Source organism: Citrus sinensis, chromosome 4 (genome assembly GCF_022201045.2).
Source record: "Citrus sinensis cultivar Valencia sweet orange chromosome 4, DVS_A1.0, whole genome shotgun sequence".
In the NCBI taxonomy this organism is placed as follows: Eukaryota; Viridiplantae; Streptophyta; class Magnoliopsida; order Sapindales; family Rutaceae; genus Citrus; species Citrus sinensis.
Window position 1 is genome coordinate 4,365,304 of NC_068559.1, and position 13,625 is coordinate 4,378,928.

Below are 13,625 nucleotides of genomic sequence, written 5' to 3' on the forward strand. Positions count from 1 at the left end.
GACCAACTGGAGTTGATAGTGCTCACCATCAATCAGTTGTTGATGGGTAGTAACAACCTTTAATTGCAATCAGTGATATTGAGATTATGGGACTTTTGTCGTTTCAATTGCAATCCCAAATGGGACCTAACCATTGGCTATATTATTATCATCGCTTGCCAAACCCAAAAGCAAAGCTGCAAAGGGCTTGCTGACTTCAAAGAAAAAGAATTGTTTGTTCAGGCCATATTAGACCATTTGCTTCGTTGTGTGATGGCTGTATTTTAAGACCAACAAAATTATATACATATAAATGTATAGTCTTATATATATATAAAGAGAGAGAGAGCTTTTAATGAGGAACTCCTCATTTTATTAAAATAAGTATCAAATTAATAAATAAGAAAAATACATATTCAGAATGTTTTATCTTATAATATATTAAAGTTTATATTTTTCTAATTTTTAAAGCTTAAGAGGGACTTCAGCCCTCTGAACCATTATTTTTTTTAAGTGTGCCCCGAGCACCTTCTGAATGAGTTAAATAAAAAGCATTTAGAAATATTTTTTAAATAATAAAACACTTGTAGTCCAATGGTATATGTGTTACTTAGTGGTTTTAGAGACTTGATTCGAATCCCAATAATTTTTTTGAATGTGTGCATGGTCCTCAATTTTTTTCACGTTCAATATAAAATTAATTGAAGAAAAAATGTTGGCCTAGTTAGAGGTAGGTTATAGGTAGGTAGGCTTTTAAGAAAAGAGTAAAACTTTATTGGCAGGACGCAATTAGAAAACATGGGTCCGAAACATTTATTGAAAACTAATTTAAGAGAAAATGTTGGCTTAGTTAGAAGTAGGTAACAAATAGGTACGATTTCAAGAAACAAGTAATACTTTATTTACGAGATCCGATTAGAAAACATGGGTTTGAAATACTAAAAAGAGTATTTTTGTATAAAAATTTGAGTGTTAGCGAAAATCGCCTATCGTGACTAGTGTCTTGGTCCTTAATTTTTTTTTTCACGTTCAATATAAAAACTAATCGAAAAGAAAATGTTGGCCTAGTTAGACATAGGTAACAATTAAGGTTCTAAAAAAGGAGTAATACTTTATTTGCAGGACCTGATTAGAAACACATGCCGAAACATTTATTTAAAAAGTATTTTTATATAAAAATTTAAGGAGTGCTAGCAACAGTTGTCCTTACAGATGACTGAGACAGTCATTACCAATCCCTCTCCAATTTAAGTGTTTGGTCCAGCCTCCGAAGAGAACCCATGTGTGATTATGTACTATGGGTGCATTGGTACATTGTTATTATATTGTATGTTTTGCATTATTTTAATGCAAGCATAATGTATTATGTTGTATTGCATTAACACTGTATTATATTAATATTGTGCAACATTTAGTGCTATTTGTCCTATATTAATTTTTAATTATACTATGTTTGGTACTGCATTGCATTGCATTGCACTATATTTTTTTGGTTATCATAAAAATTATATTTTTAGAAAATAAATATTTACTTTTTGATAACTTTGTCAAAAATATTTTAATAAACTTTTCGATGATATATCTTTTGAAATAAAAATCCAAGTGAATAAAATAGATAACTTAAAAAATATCCTAACATAAATAAATAATTAAAACATATAAGCTTTGTTTTTAAAAAAAGACATAATAGAGATCATTAATACAAAAGTTTGCACGTACTATAACATAGTCACAAATAAAAGGAGTTGCATTTTTAAAAAGGGTTGCTTTGTCTCATACATCAAATCAAGATAAATAATTGTGCACAGATAGAGACAAACACAACTTTCACTCAATCCTTAGATAGGGTGTATTTTTTCCCAACTATCCAAATGTTAGTTAATTTGTGACCACTGCTCATCCTCGCAATCAAGAATTTCTTCTATTACATGTCTAAGAAAAAATGTTATTAAATGGACAACAAAAGAACCACAACAACATCATTTCTAAGCAATGTACAAAACAAATGGACTTATGTACCAAGCTTGGCCTACCATGCATGTATGTTATGCAAAATATTGCACAATATGCAAAAATGTGGTTGCATGTGTGGAAATTTAACCACATAGGTAGAATAGGTGCAATTTTACTAAGTTGGACGAACATGCCCCATAAGCTATCCAGATGTAATGGGATGCTGAGATGGGTGATGGGAGAATGCAAAATGGAAGCTGATGCCAAGCAGTTGTCAATGTAGAGTTTATGTCAACTTAGGAGTGCTTACAAGTTCCAAAGATGAACCAACATAATTTTAGTTCTAAACACGTACTGATGTTAAAAGAAACATGTGAGATGAAGTGCCTCGAGATGCTGTAGATGTAGTGGGATCCCAATCAAATGCATGATTTTTTGGGAAAAAACCTTCTTACAATAAGACCACTGAAAAACTTCGATCATAATATTATCACCATCATTATTTTCCACATTTGTGGAATGTGAGAGTTGATTATGATAATTTTTTTTTATCTCTGTATCATGTGACTGAGATGTTGGAACAACTTTAACCATCTTTCAGATACAACTCAAAGATCAGAAAATACAAATTGTTCGTGAAAAAATCTGGTCGACTATTGCGTGAATAGGTGCCCTCGCCAACACTTAAATTGTTATAGAGGAGATGGTTTAACACTACAACTTTACTGAATTAGTAGTTGTAGGCAAATGAACATGCATGAAAACCATGTGCGAACAAGGTGGATAAAAAAGCCCATCTGGCCTAAGCCCGCAAGCTTTTGGCCCATCCTTCTACGCGAGGAATTAGATAAGAGCTTAAGAGAAAATGCCTGGACTAGGCCCAACACTCTATTTTTTTTTACAAAATAAATTTATAAATTAGAATAATCTATTAAAATTTAAAACTAATAAAAAAAGAAAACTTAAATTCTTAATTCATAAATCAATAACGCTTCACAAAACCTAAAATTATAATATTAAACTCTCTCTTAATCGTTAATCAATAACGATTCACAAGATGATGTTTAAATTAGAAAATGCAGTATTAAAAAAATTAAATCTTTAGCATTTATTTGCTTAATTTTCTTCATTTATTATTTTATTTTAAAATATTCAATTTCTTTAATTCATTATTAATTATAATAACTTGTTAATTATTAACTCATTTCAAATTTACAACAATTAAAAAAATAAAAAAATAAGTGAAAGTCCAAGTCTGGCCCTTATGCTTCTACTAAAATGGGCTTGGGCTTGGAAAAGCTCGGCCTAAGCCCACATTTTGTCATCCCTATGTTGATATTATGTAGGATTGTCAACTTCAAATTATTAATATTAGGAGTTGCAAAATAAAAAAACGAATCGAATTTGAATCAACTTAATAAACGAATTGGGTCAAAATTTGATGGATTCGAATTCGATTTATTTAATAAGTAAATCGTAATTTTATAATTTTAATTCAATTTGTTTATTAAATGAATCAAATAATCATTCACAATTCATTTAATTCATTTATGCAGAATTATTATTTTTGTCTTGTTGTTACATCTTATAATTACAAATAAAAATTTAATGGTAAATAAATAATTGAATCAAACGGATAATAAATGAATAGAGTCATATTCGATTGATTTATAAGCAGTTTATTAAAAGAATGAATAAATCAATGATCATAAACCCAGATTCAATTCGTTTATTTAGCAAATTGAATCAAATTCATTTATTTATTAAACAAATTAATATTTTAAACTCAAATCCATTTAATTGGAATCAAGTCGAATAGAATCGAATAAATAAATCTTCGTCCAAATTGCCACCCCTTATTAATATGCCTACAATTAGGGCTGGGCAAAATCGGATTCGGATCGGGTTCAGATCAACCCGATCGGATTTCGGGTTGATCGGGTCGAACAAAAACTCATCCGAATTCAACCCAAATTGACAACCCGACCCGATCCGATCCGAATTATATTCGGATCGGATCGGATCGGATCAAAAAATCGGGTTTAATTCGGTTCGGATCGGGTTCGGTTAACAATTCCTAATCAATGATTTAACATATGTTATATAATTTATTACACATTACAACTGTTCGTATTTGAACTAAACTCAAAAATCCAAACTCAAAACAAAAATTCGACTGCCGCTTGCTGGATTTCGAATGGAACTTGGAGGAGAAACTTGGTGATGAAGTGTGTGGAGGCGTGGAGACAGCAGATCGGTAGGCGGTAGCAGCAGATCTGGTCGCAGTCCTCGCGGGGCAGTAGATCGACTGGTGGTTGGCGGCGGCGGTGATTGTGGCAAGCATGTGTTGGCTGCGGCTGTGTGTGTGTGTGTGTGTTTCTACTTGGCGTTGGCGATGTTGAGTGTTGACTTGAGGGTGGGGCAGTGACCCATGAGGCGTGAGGGAGGGGAGCAAAGGTTGGTGTGTGTCGTGTGGTCTCTCGTTGAGGCTTGAGGGGGAGGCCGTGAGGCGTGAGGGAGGGGAGTGAGGCTGCTGGGTGTGGCTGGGTGCGTTGAGTGTGTGGTCTACTGTTTTTGTGCCTCTATCTCTACTGTTTTTGTGCCTCTATCTCTACTGGTTTTGTGCCTCCATCTCTGTGATGTGTGCCGTATACGTGTGTGGTGTGTGAGGCTGTGTAGCGTGTGGTCTGTAGTCCTGTGCTCTGTGGCGTCACTGGTGCTTGACTGCTTGTTGCTGGATGCGTGTGTGCTGTAATCAGTGAGGGTCGTTTACTTTCTTCTTTAAGCCAACCTGTTCAGGTTGTCGGATCGGATCGGATTTCACCCGATCCGATTATAATCCGATCGGGTTGGCAACATTTCATCCGATCGGGCATTATAGTCAATCCGATCCGATTTATTTCGAATCGGATCGGGTCGGATCGGGTCGGATCGGGTCGGATCGGTTATTTTGCCCACCCCTACCTACAATACCAAATGGACGGAAGATGCCATAAAAATCTTTATGGACTCTTAAAGCATTTGCTATCGACTGACGGTGTTAAACACATAAGAAATTCAAGAAAATTAATTAAACATGGCTTCATATCATTCAGCAGGAAATACTGATAAGCCAGACCCAGCTGGAGCTAATGTACTGATCACCCATCAGCCAATTGGTGGTGGGTACTAACAAGCTTTAATTGCAAGCAGTGATTGAACGACTTCTGGGGTTTCAATTATGATACCGAACTGGAACTTGGTTGGATCTCGCTCATGGCTTTGACCAAAAGCAAAGGGCTCCTGGACATTAAACAAAAAGAATTGTTTTTTCAGATCTTAACAGGCCATTTGCTTCGTTGTGTTGAAGGCCCTGTTTCAAAGCCAGAGACAAAATCAATAAATCATGAGCAGTAATATATATATATATATCTATAGAGAGAGAGAGAGAGAGAGAGAGTCTCCTTTTCTAACGAGAACATTTTCACTTTATTAAAGTTAAGATGTCACTAAAATATAAAAAATATAAATTTTAACACATTAAAAACTTTATTTTTTTTTGTTAGTATATTAAAATTTATTTATTTATTTATCTTTTTTTGACATCCACACCTTAATAAAGTGAGGATGCCCTTACAATATATATATATATAATCTTTTAATCTTTTAACTTAATTCCCGCATTAAAAGCTAACTCTTGCATAATTACCCTAAAGAATCAGCTTAACAGAAGTACCAATTTGTGATAGTGTACTATGTGTCGTACGTTTATGCTACTGGAGCCACATTCAATTTGTGATTGGTCCTCAATTTTTTTCACGTTCAGTATAAAAACTAATTGAAGAGAAATCTAGGCCTAGTTTTTTTTTTTTTTTTTGCTTAAAGGTAGGTAGGTTTTAGGAAAAGGGGTCCTCTTAATAATATACAGCGCGCTGTATGAGATACAATGGAAGTTCAGTCTTTGTTTTTAATAAATTATAATTTTGAGTATGTTTCAATATATATTTTTATGTTGAGAGGGTTTTTGATAGTCTCCTAAATTAAATGAAGTTTTTAATATTTAGTTAAAAGATGAGGTAGCCACGTGATAATTACGTTGATATCTGCCAGTTATGCGGCTATACCATTTGCTTCGGTGACCATTTTATGCCTAAAATCATCACCCAGTCGTTATATTATTTTTTATTTTGACACTATAAATCTATAAATATTTTGTAATATAAAAATTAGTGAAACCTCTTTGATTTTTTTCGTTTTGGGAGTTTATGTCTCTTTGATCAATTATATGATGGTGCAGTGCAGTCTACACATATAGACCAATAACATATCAATTTTTTTTCTAAGCATTTAGAAGAAATCAACTCCAAAATGCACCATACAGGAATTCAAATTGTATCCATCAATATCGATATGAGAATTAAAATAGTTTATCATTCTAAAGCTCGGGTAGTTTTCAAACAATTATATTATTTGATAGTGCCAAGTATCGTAATTGTCCATAAAATATTGTTGTTTTTAATATTATTTGTACTAATGACTCATATAATTAATAATATGATTTAATTCTTGATATGGACAAATATAAGGTAACAATATCTAATTAAAAATATTTCATACAAATTTCTATCAAATTACCTTTTTATGGATTCATTTACTCACTAATTTGAAGTCACAAAAATTTCTTTGAGTTGTTATCGGAGCTTATACATGATTACATTTAACTTTAATACTTGATGATATTGTTTTATTACTAGTATTATGATTGATGATACTATAACTCTTAACATCTATTATTAACATTGTTAATAAGTATATTTATTAGATAGTACTATTATTATTATTTATAAACAGAACACATATATGATAATTTTATCAGGCCTCCGAACTCGAACTCAAAATATTTTTTAACTCAAATTTTATTTTAATTTAACCAAATAATAAAAAAAAAACAAGACCCTAGATCTAAACTCACGACCTCTCTCAAAGCACTAGACTCTACCCATCGTCACCTCCAAGTTCCACACGAAGCTTCCTTTCCTGGCCGCGTCCAAAAGACCAAGCTTTGCCATCAACACCAAAACACCAAGTTTTACAAACTTTACCGTCAGTCTGTGTGCGCTCCACTGAAATTGTATGGCACATTGGCCACTGGGTAGAAGAAAACATGTTAAGGAAAAAAAAATTCTCGTAAGATCCAACTAGCTATAAAATGCAAGAAAGCATCAAATGCAGCATATTATTTATTTGCATACCTTTCAAATATTCCTTTTTTTCACCTCTTGGTTATTGACACCGACAACACCTGGATATTCAATAACATGAAGCACCGAAAACGCATCTTCAGCTCTTTCACCTTCAAATTCAAATGGTGATTTGTTGGGACAAGAAATCCTTTGGTGAAAACCAGCACCTATATCCAAGAATGTTCATGTTGTATCACAAAAAATCAATAACAAAATTATGCAGAAGCGTACCTGAATCCATAACATTGAATTGTTCTTTAGGGTTGTGTGGTTGGCCTTCCAAATCTACACGTTCTCCTAGAGAATCCTTTAAGTTTTCTCAAGGCTATCTTTCTGATGATGAGATTTCAGAAGGAATATAAAAATACGTGTGACTTGAGAACCATAACCACTTACATAGACAATATTTTTCCTGTTATCTCTACATATTAAAGGCCCACATCCTATTAGATATATTAAAGTCCATAACACCGAAAACTTAAATAAATCACTTTTTATTGGGTTTAACTTTATATGACAATCTGTAACACATAATTATTCACATATAGGCCCAATATTGGATTAAGGATCCAACAATATTGGATTAAAAATCCAACAATCTCCCACTTGTGCTATATGTGTAACCTTATAATTAATCTTTGCAAAAATAACCGTATGAGCTCAACCTTACTTTCATTACCCAAATGTATCTATAACCAATCTGGTCTATCAATCATACTAACATAGGATCAAAGCGACCTTCGTTACAATTATCATAACTTGAGCCATCAATCGTCACTATGTCAATACAACTGAATGACATGGATCATGATGTGGATGCGTAGCATGGAAATTTCATGCAATGTGATATCAACATAAGCATTTCTGACTGGTCCACCTAAAACCTTAGTGAAATCAAACCATACCAAAATCAGAGTGTGAATACACCAAAACTTTATTTCTGCAGAAAATAACCTAAATATCCATAAACCAAAATAACTGAAAAATGTCTATATTACACGAGTATCTAAAATCAAAAACTCCCACTAAAACTGAATATCTTTCAATGACATGACACCCATATGAGCAGTGTGCTCATGAAACATTTTGGGTGACAATCCCTTAGTAAGCGGATTTGCAATCATGGAGTTTGTGTCGATGTGGTCAGTAGACAATTGTCCACTCTAAACTCTTTCTTTAACAATTAGGAAGTTGATGTCCATATACTTCGACTTCGCCGAGCTCCTATTATTATTAGAATCACTACTGATTTATTGTCACAAAATAACTTGAGTGGTCTGTTAACACCATCTACTATGCTCAGCCCCGTGACAAAATTCCACAGCCATATTCTATGATTAGATGGCTCATAACATGTTATAAACTCTACTGCCATCGTAGAAAATGCTATAAGAGACTGTTTAGCATTTTTCCAAGAGACAGCACCCCCAGCTAGTAGATAGATGTAACCCAAAGTGGATTTCATACTATCTTGACATCCAGCAAAATCAGAGTCGGGATACTCAACGATCTCAAGCTTATTCGACCTCCGATAAGTGAGCATGTAGTCTTTTGTTATCTGTAAGTATCGTAAGAATCGTTTGGCTGCTTTTCAATGGTCTATTTATGGATTACTTAAATATCTGCCCAACATCCCAATAACGTACGTAATATCTGGTCACGTACAAACCTAAACATTCATCAGACTTCTTACTGCTGACGCATAGGTATCTTTTGCATTTATTTTTTCTCAAAATCATTATTAGGGCACTGATTGAGACTAAATTTGTCTCCCTTAGCAATAAGTGTATTACTTGGTCTGCAATCTTGCATGCCATATCTCTTGAGAACTGCTTCGATATAACTCTTTTGTGATAATCCTAGAATACCGAAGGAGCGATCCCGGTGTATTTGTATGCCTAATACAAAAGAGGCGTCAACAAGATCTTTCATCTCTTGGTGTCATGCAATAAACCTATATTGCTGCTGGCAAGTAAAATGTCATCGACATACAAAACCAGAAAAATATATTTGCTCCCATAGAACTTATGGTATATGCAATCATCGACTAAATTCATCTCAAAACCGAATGAGATGATCACTGGACATCCCTAAACATGCAAGTGCTTTAGACTAGGCTGATTGTCTATCCAAAGCTCGTAAGGAGTTTTGGCAGTTGCTTTAATTAGAACTCTGTTAAGGATATATGTTGCAGTCTCAAGCACTTCTCCTCAAAGTGATTCTAGTAAGGTAGAATGACAAATCATACTCCTCACCATGTTCTTAAGCGCCCTGTTTCATCTTTCAACAACACCATTCATAATGGCGAACCCAGCATAGTGTACTGTGAGATGATACCGTATTCCTCTAGGAACTTAGCAAATGGTCTTTGAATCATCATATCTGCCATAATATTCGCTACCACGATTAGATCTGATGCTTTTGATTTTTTGTCGAGTTAGTTCTTAACTTCAGCCTTAAAAATTTTGAACATATCCAAGGACTATGACTTTTCATGGAGGAGATATATATAGCCATATATAGAAAAATCGTCTATAAACGTCATTAAATATTGTTGACCATTCCAAGCAGCCGTAGGAAATGGCCCACGAATGTCTATATATATGAGTTCTAAGACATTCGAAATCCTGTTAGCTTCAAATTTCCTTTTATTTATTTGTTTCCCCTTGATACAATTAACAAATATGTCAAAACCTGTGAAATCTAAGGGCCTGGGAATTTCATTTGACATAAGTCTCTTTATTCTCTGTATGGAGATATGACTAAATCTCTTGTACTATAATGCAACTGAATTCTCATTTGTTAATTTTCTCTTTACACCTCGTGTACTTAATTGCAAAGATTCATTAAATGAAGCAATTGTATCAAGCATATAAAGATTATCATCACCTGACAAAGAACCGGAACCAACCAGTTTTGAAATATGAAACAAACTAAATTTTCCATTCCCAAATGAACAAAAAAAGCCAAATTTGTCCAAACTAGAAATAGAAATCAAATTCCGTCTAAAAGATGGAACAAAATATGTTTCATCAAGATCCAAATAAAATCCAGTTTTTAACAATAATCTAAAATTTCCAATTGCTTCTACTTCAACTGTCTTGCAATCGCCAACATAGATATATCTTTCACCATCACTGGGTTTTCGGCAACTCAGGCAACCCTGCATAGATACAGTGATGTGAGTGGTTGCACTAGAATTTATTCACCACGTGTGTCTAGATATCAAAGTTAAATTAACCTCAGAACAAACCAAACTAAAAAGCATACCTTTCTTAGCACTCCATGCGGATAATTAGTGTAATGCTTCTTCTTATGCCCTTCAGCCCCATAGAAGAAACAACTAGTACCTTCATGATCATTTGGTTTCTTTTGTTATTTCTTTTGAGGTGTTGTATTTGCACATTCCTTATTTTTCTTCATTTTCTTGCCCTTAGAGATAGAGGCTAGGTGAGCACTTTTTGCCTTATCTTTTTTCAGCATATCCTCTTCCTAAACATAATGTGATATGAGCTCATTCAGAGACCAAGTCTCTTTCTGACAATTATAGCTCACCTTAAATTAGTTAAACTGTGTTGGTAAGGATATTAAAAAAAATGCACTAGTAAGTCCTCAAAGAGCTTAAGTTTAAGTGCTCTTAACTTAGAATCAAGATGAGACATCTCCATAATGCACTCCTTGATATTGCCTTTACTCGTATACCTCATTGAAATTAGGCTTGTCAAGAGCGTACCAATTTCAGCCTTTTTGTTCTTGACAAACATTTGTTCAATTTATTCAAGAAACTCTTTAGCAGTAGTTACTTTTTCAATCATTAAGCCCCTGAATGCTTCTAGAATGGTCTTCTACTTATCATGACACACATGCGATTTGATCTCTCTCACCTTTCCATTTAATTTCCTTTTTATCACCAGGGGTACTCTCACCCGTAAGAGGTGGGAAGAATCAACCCTTAACGCAAGGTCAAGATCCATGACTACAAGAACTATTTAGAGTTTCTTGTTCCATGATTTGAAGTTAGAGCCATTTAACATAGGAATATAATTCACGTTGGCAGTAATATTAGTAGCAAACACAATTGAACAAAAAATAACAAACAAACAAAACAAGCTCATATTAGTCTTAAAACAAACATAAATTCAAATAAAGATAATCCCCATCTTAAGATACTGGACACTCCATTAATATTCAACTTGTAATTGATATCTTGGTGTAGTAATCAAACACTGATAATAAGAACATGTCAAACAATTAATATTCCTTTGGGCCGATTTATTGCTCACATGCAAAACCGAATAATCATCACATGTTTATTACCATAGGTGCACATGTAATTCTATTAAATATGGACATTCCTTAGAGCCGATCGATATTTATAGAAATTACATATACAAAAATGTTTATATTCCAAAATAAATTAATTCTTATAAGAGACCTCACTTTGGCGACATGTTGCTTCAATTAATTTATCTCAAAATATATATAAACCTACCAATATTTAAATTTAAAATTGCACAAAAATTACCCCAAAAATTAAAAAAATTCAGGTCAAAGTCAAAGTTTGACCAGTCAACTATCAAATGTTGATCGGTTTATACAGCTGATCGCTTTGAATTGGACTCGTTCAGGTTAGACCGAACCGGACCAAACCAGTCCTAAATCAGAAACCCTAATTCGTTTTCCCTTCTTCTTCTTTGGTCGCCTTCCCACCTTAACCTGCAGGCTGCGACTTAGTCGTCGCAACCTCTCCTTCCCGTCGCTAGGGGTGTTCGTGGATTAGATTTTATGGATTAGACATCAATCTATATCCGATTCACGATTTTACGGATTATAAAATTTTAATCCAATCCAATCCACGGATTAATGAAATTCAATCCAAATCAATCCATACGTCTGCGGATCGGATGTAGATTTGACCCAATCCATATCCAATCCATCATTTTACGGATTGGTTTACGGGCTAAAAAATTTTACTCATGTCCTATCCACGAACTAACTAAATAAAAAAATTAATATAAAAATAATTTTACTACCGATCAAATTCAAAATTAAATAATATTTAAATTAATTAATTTTTTAAATAAAGGTAAAAAATACATTCAAAGTTTCAAAATATAACACACCAAAAAGAAAAAATCTCATTTGTTTAGATCAGTACATGAAAATTAATTGCTAAGGAAGATATATTTTTTATTTAATTATTTTTATTTTATATTATTATCAGATAAGACATAATATGGTGTTAATGTAACTATATTTTAACTTATTTATTTAGTAGTAAGAATAATGTTATATTTACAAGTTTTTTTTTTGCGGATTTGTGGATTTTTGCGGATTCATTGTGAAGCCGAGATTAGTTATAATCTGTTATGGACATGCTGAGGTGTCATATGAGCTGGCATAAGTGGGATTCAAGTCAAGAGTTGGTTAGTTAGTTAAATAACAGACTGACTCATTGCAAGTGGAAACACACGTGAGAAGCTTACATATATAAGCTGTCTCTAAGCTAGTGAAACATATAGAGAAAACGGAGAGGATTTACAGAGAGAAAACATTCGATAGGCTTTAATCTGTAATCGGTGACTCAGTTGTAAATGATCTTCTTGTTGTTCAATAAAGCTTCTGCCCTTGCTGGTTTTACAGCCGTGGATGTAGGTTCCTTTGTGGAGCTGAACCACGTTAGTTTCTTGGTGTGTTGAGTAGATTTGATTGCTTGGTTCTTTTGCTATTCTTGTCTTAATCTTGTTTCTGTAAACTCTGGTTTAGTGGGTTGCTTAATTCTTGTTCAAAGTCAAAGAAGTAAACACGTTTGCCATAACATTCACAGTAGTAAATCCATATCCAATCCACTGACTGTGGATTTTCAAATTTTCAATCCAATTCAATCCACCAATCCATGGATCAAAATTTTACGGATTAGATTTCTGCGGATCAGACGGATTGAGCGGATCGAATTGGATGCTGAACTCCCCTACCCGTCGCAGCCTGAAGCCGCGGCACAGCCGCCGGCTAAAACTTTGAAACGTTTTTTTTCCTTCAATTCCCTTTCCCTTTATACCGTGACTAAGGGTGGGCAAACGGTTCGGTTTTATGAGCAAAAGCAGAATGGTTTTAAAATCAAGGAACCGATTGGTTAAACCGGACAGAACCAAAAAACCAATTGGTTCCTTGATTTAATTATAAATAATTTTTTAATTGAAAAATAAATGAAAATATATAAACCAAAAATGAAAAAACAAATCACTCAAAAATCAAAATCTCAAATCCCTAGCTGCGTTTCCCCAATTTGCAACCCACGACCTCTCTCTCCTCTCCCACTCATCTTCCACTCATCTTCCACGCCTCCCTCCGTCGCCTCTCTGCCGCGTGTTTCTCCATTACCAGACGGCACAGAACTTCAGCTCAGCCCCTCTCAGCTTCTTCCTCGTAACCGTCTCTCCCTCGCGTTAGCTCAGTCCCTCTCTTCCTTGT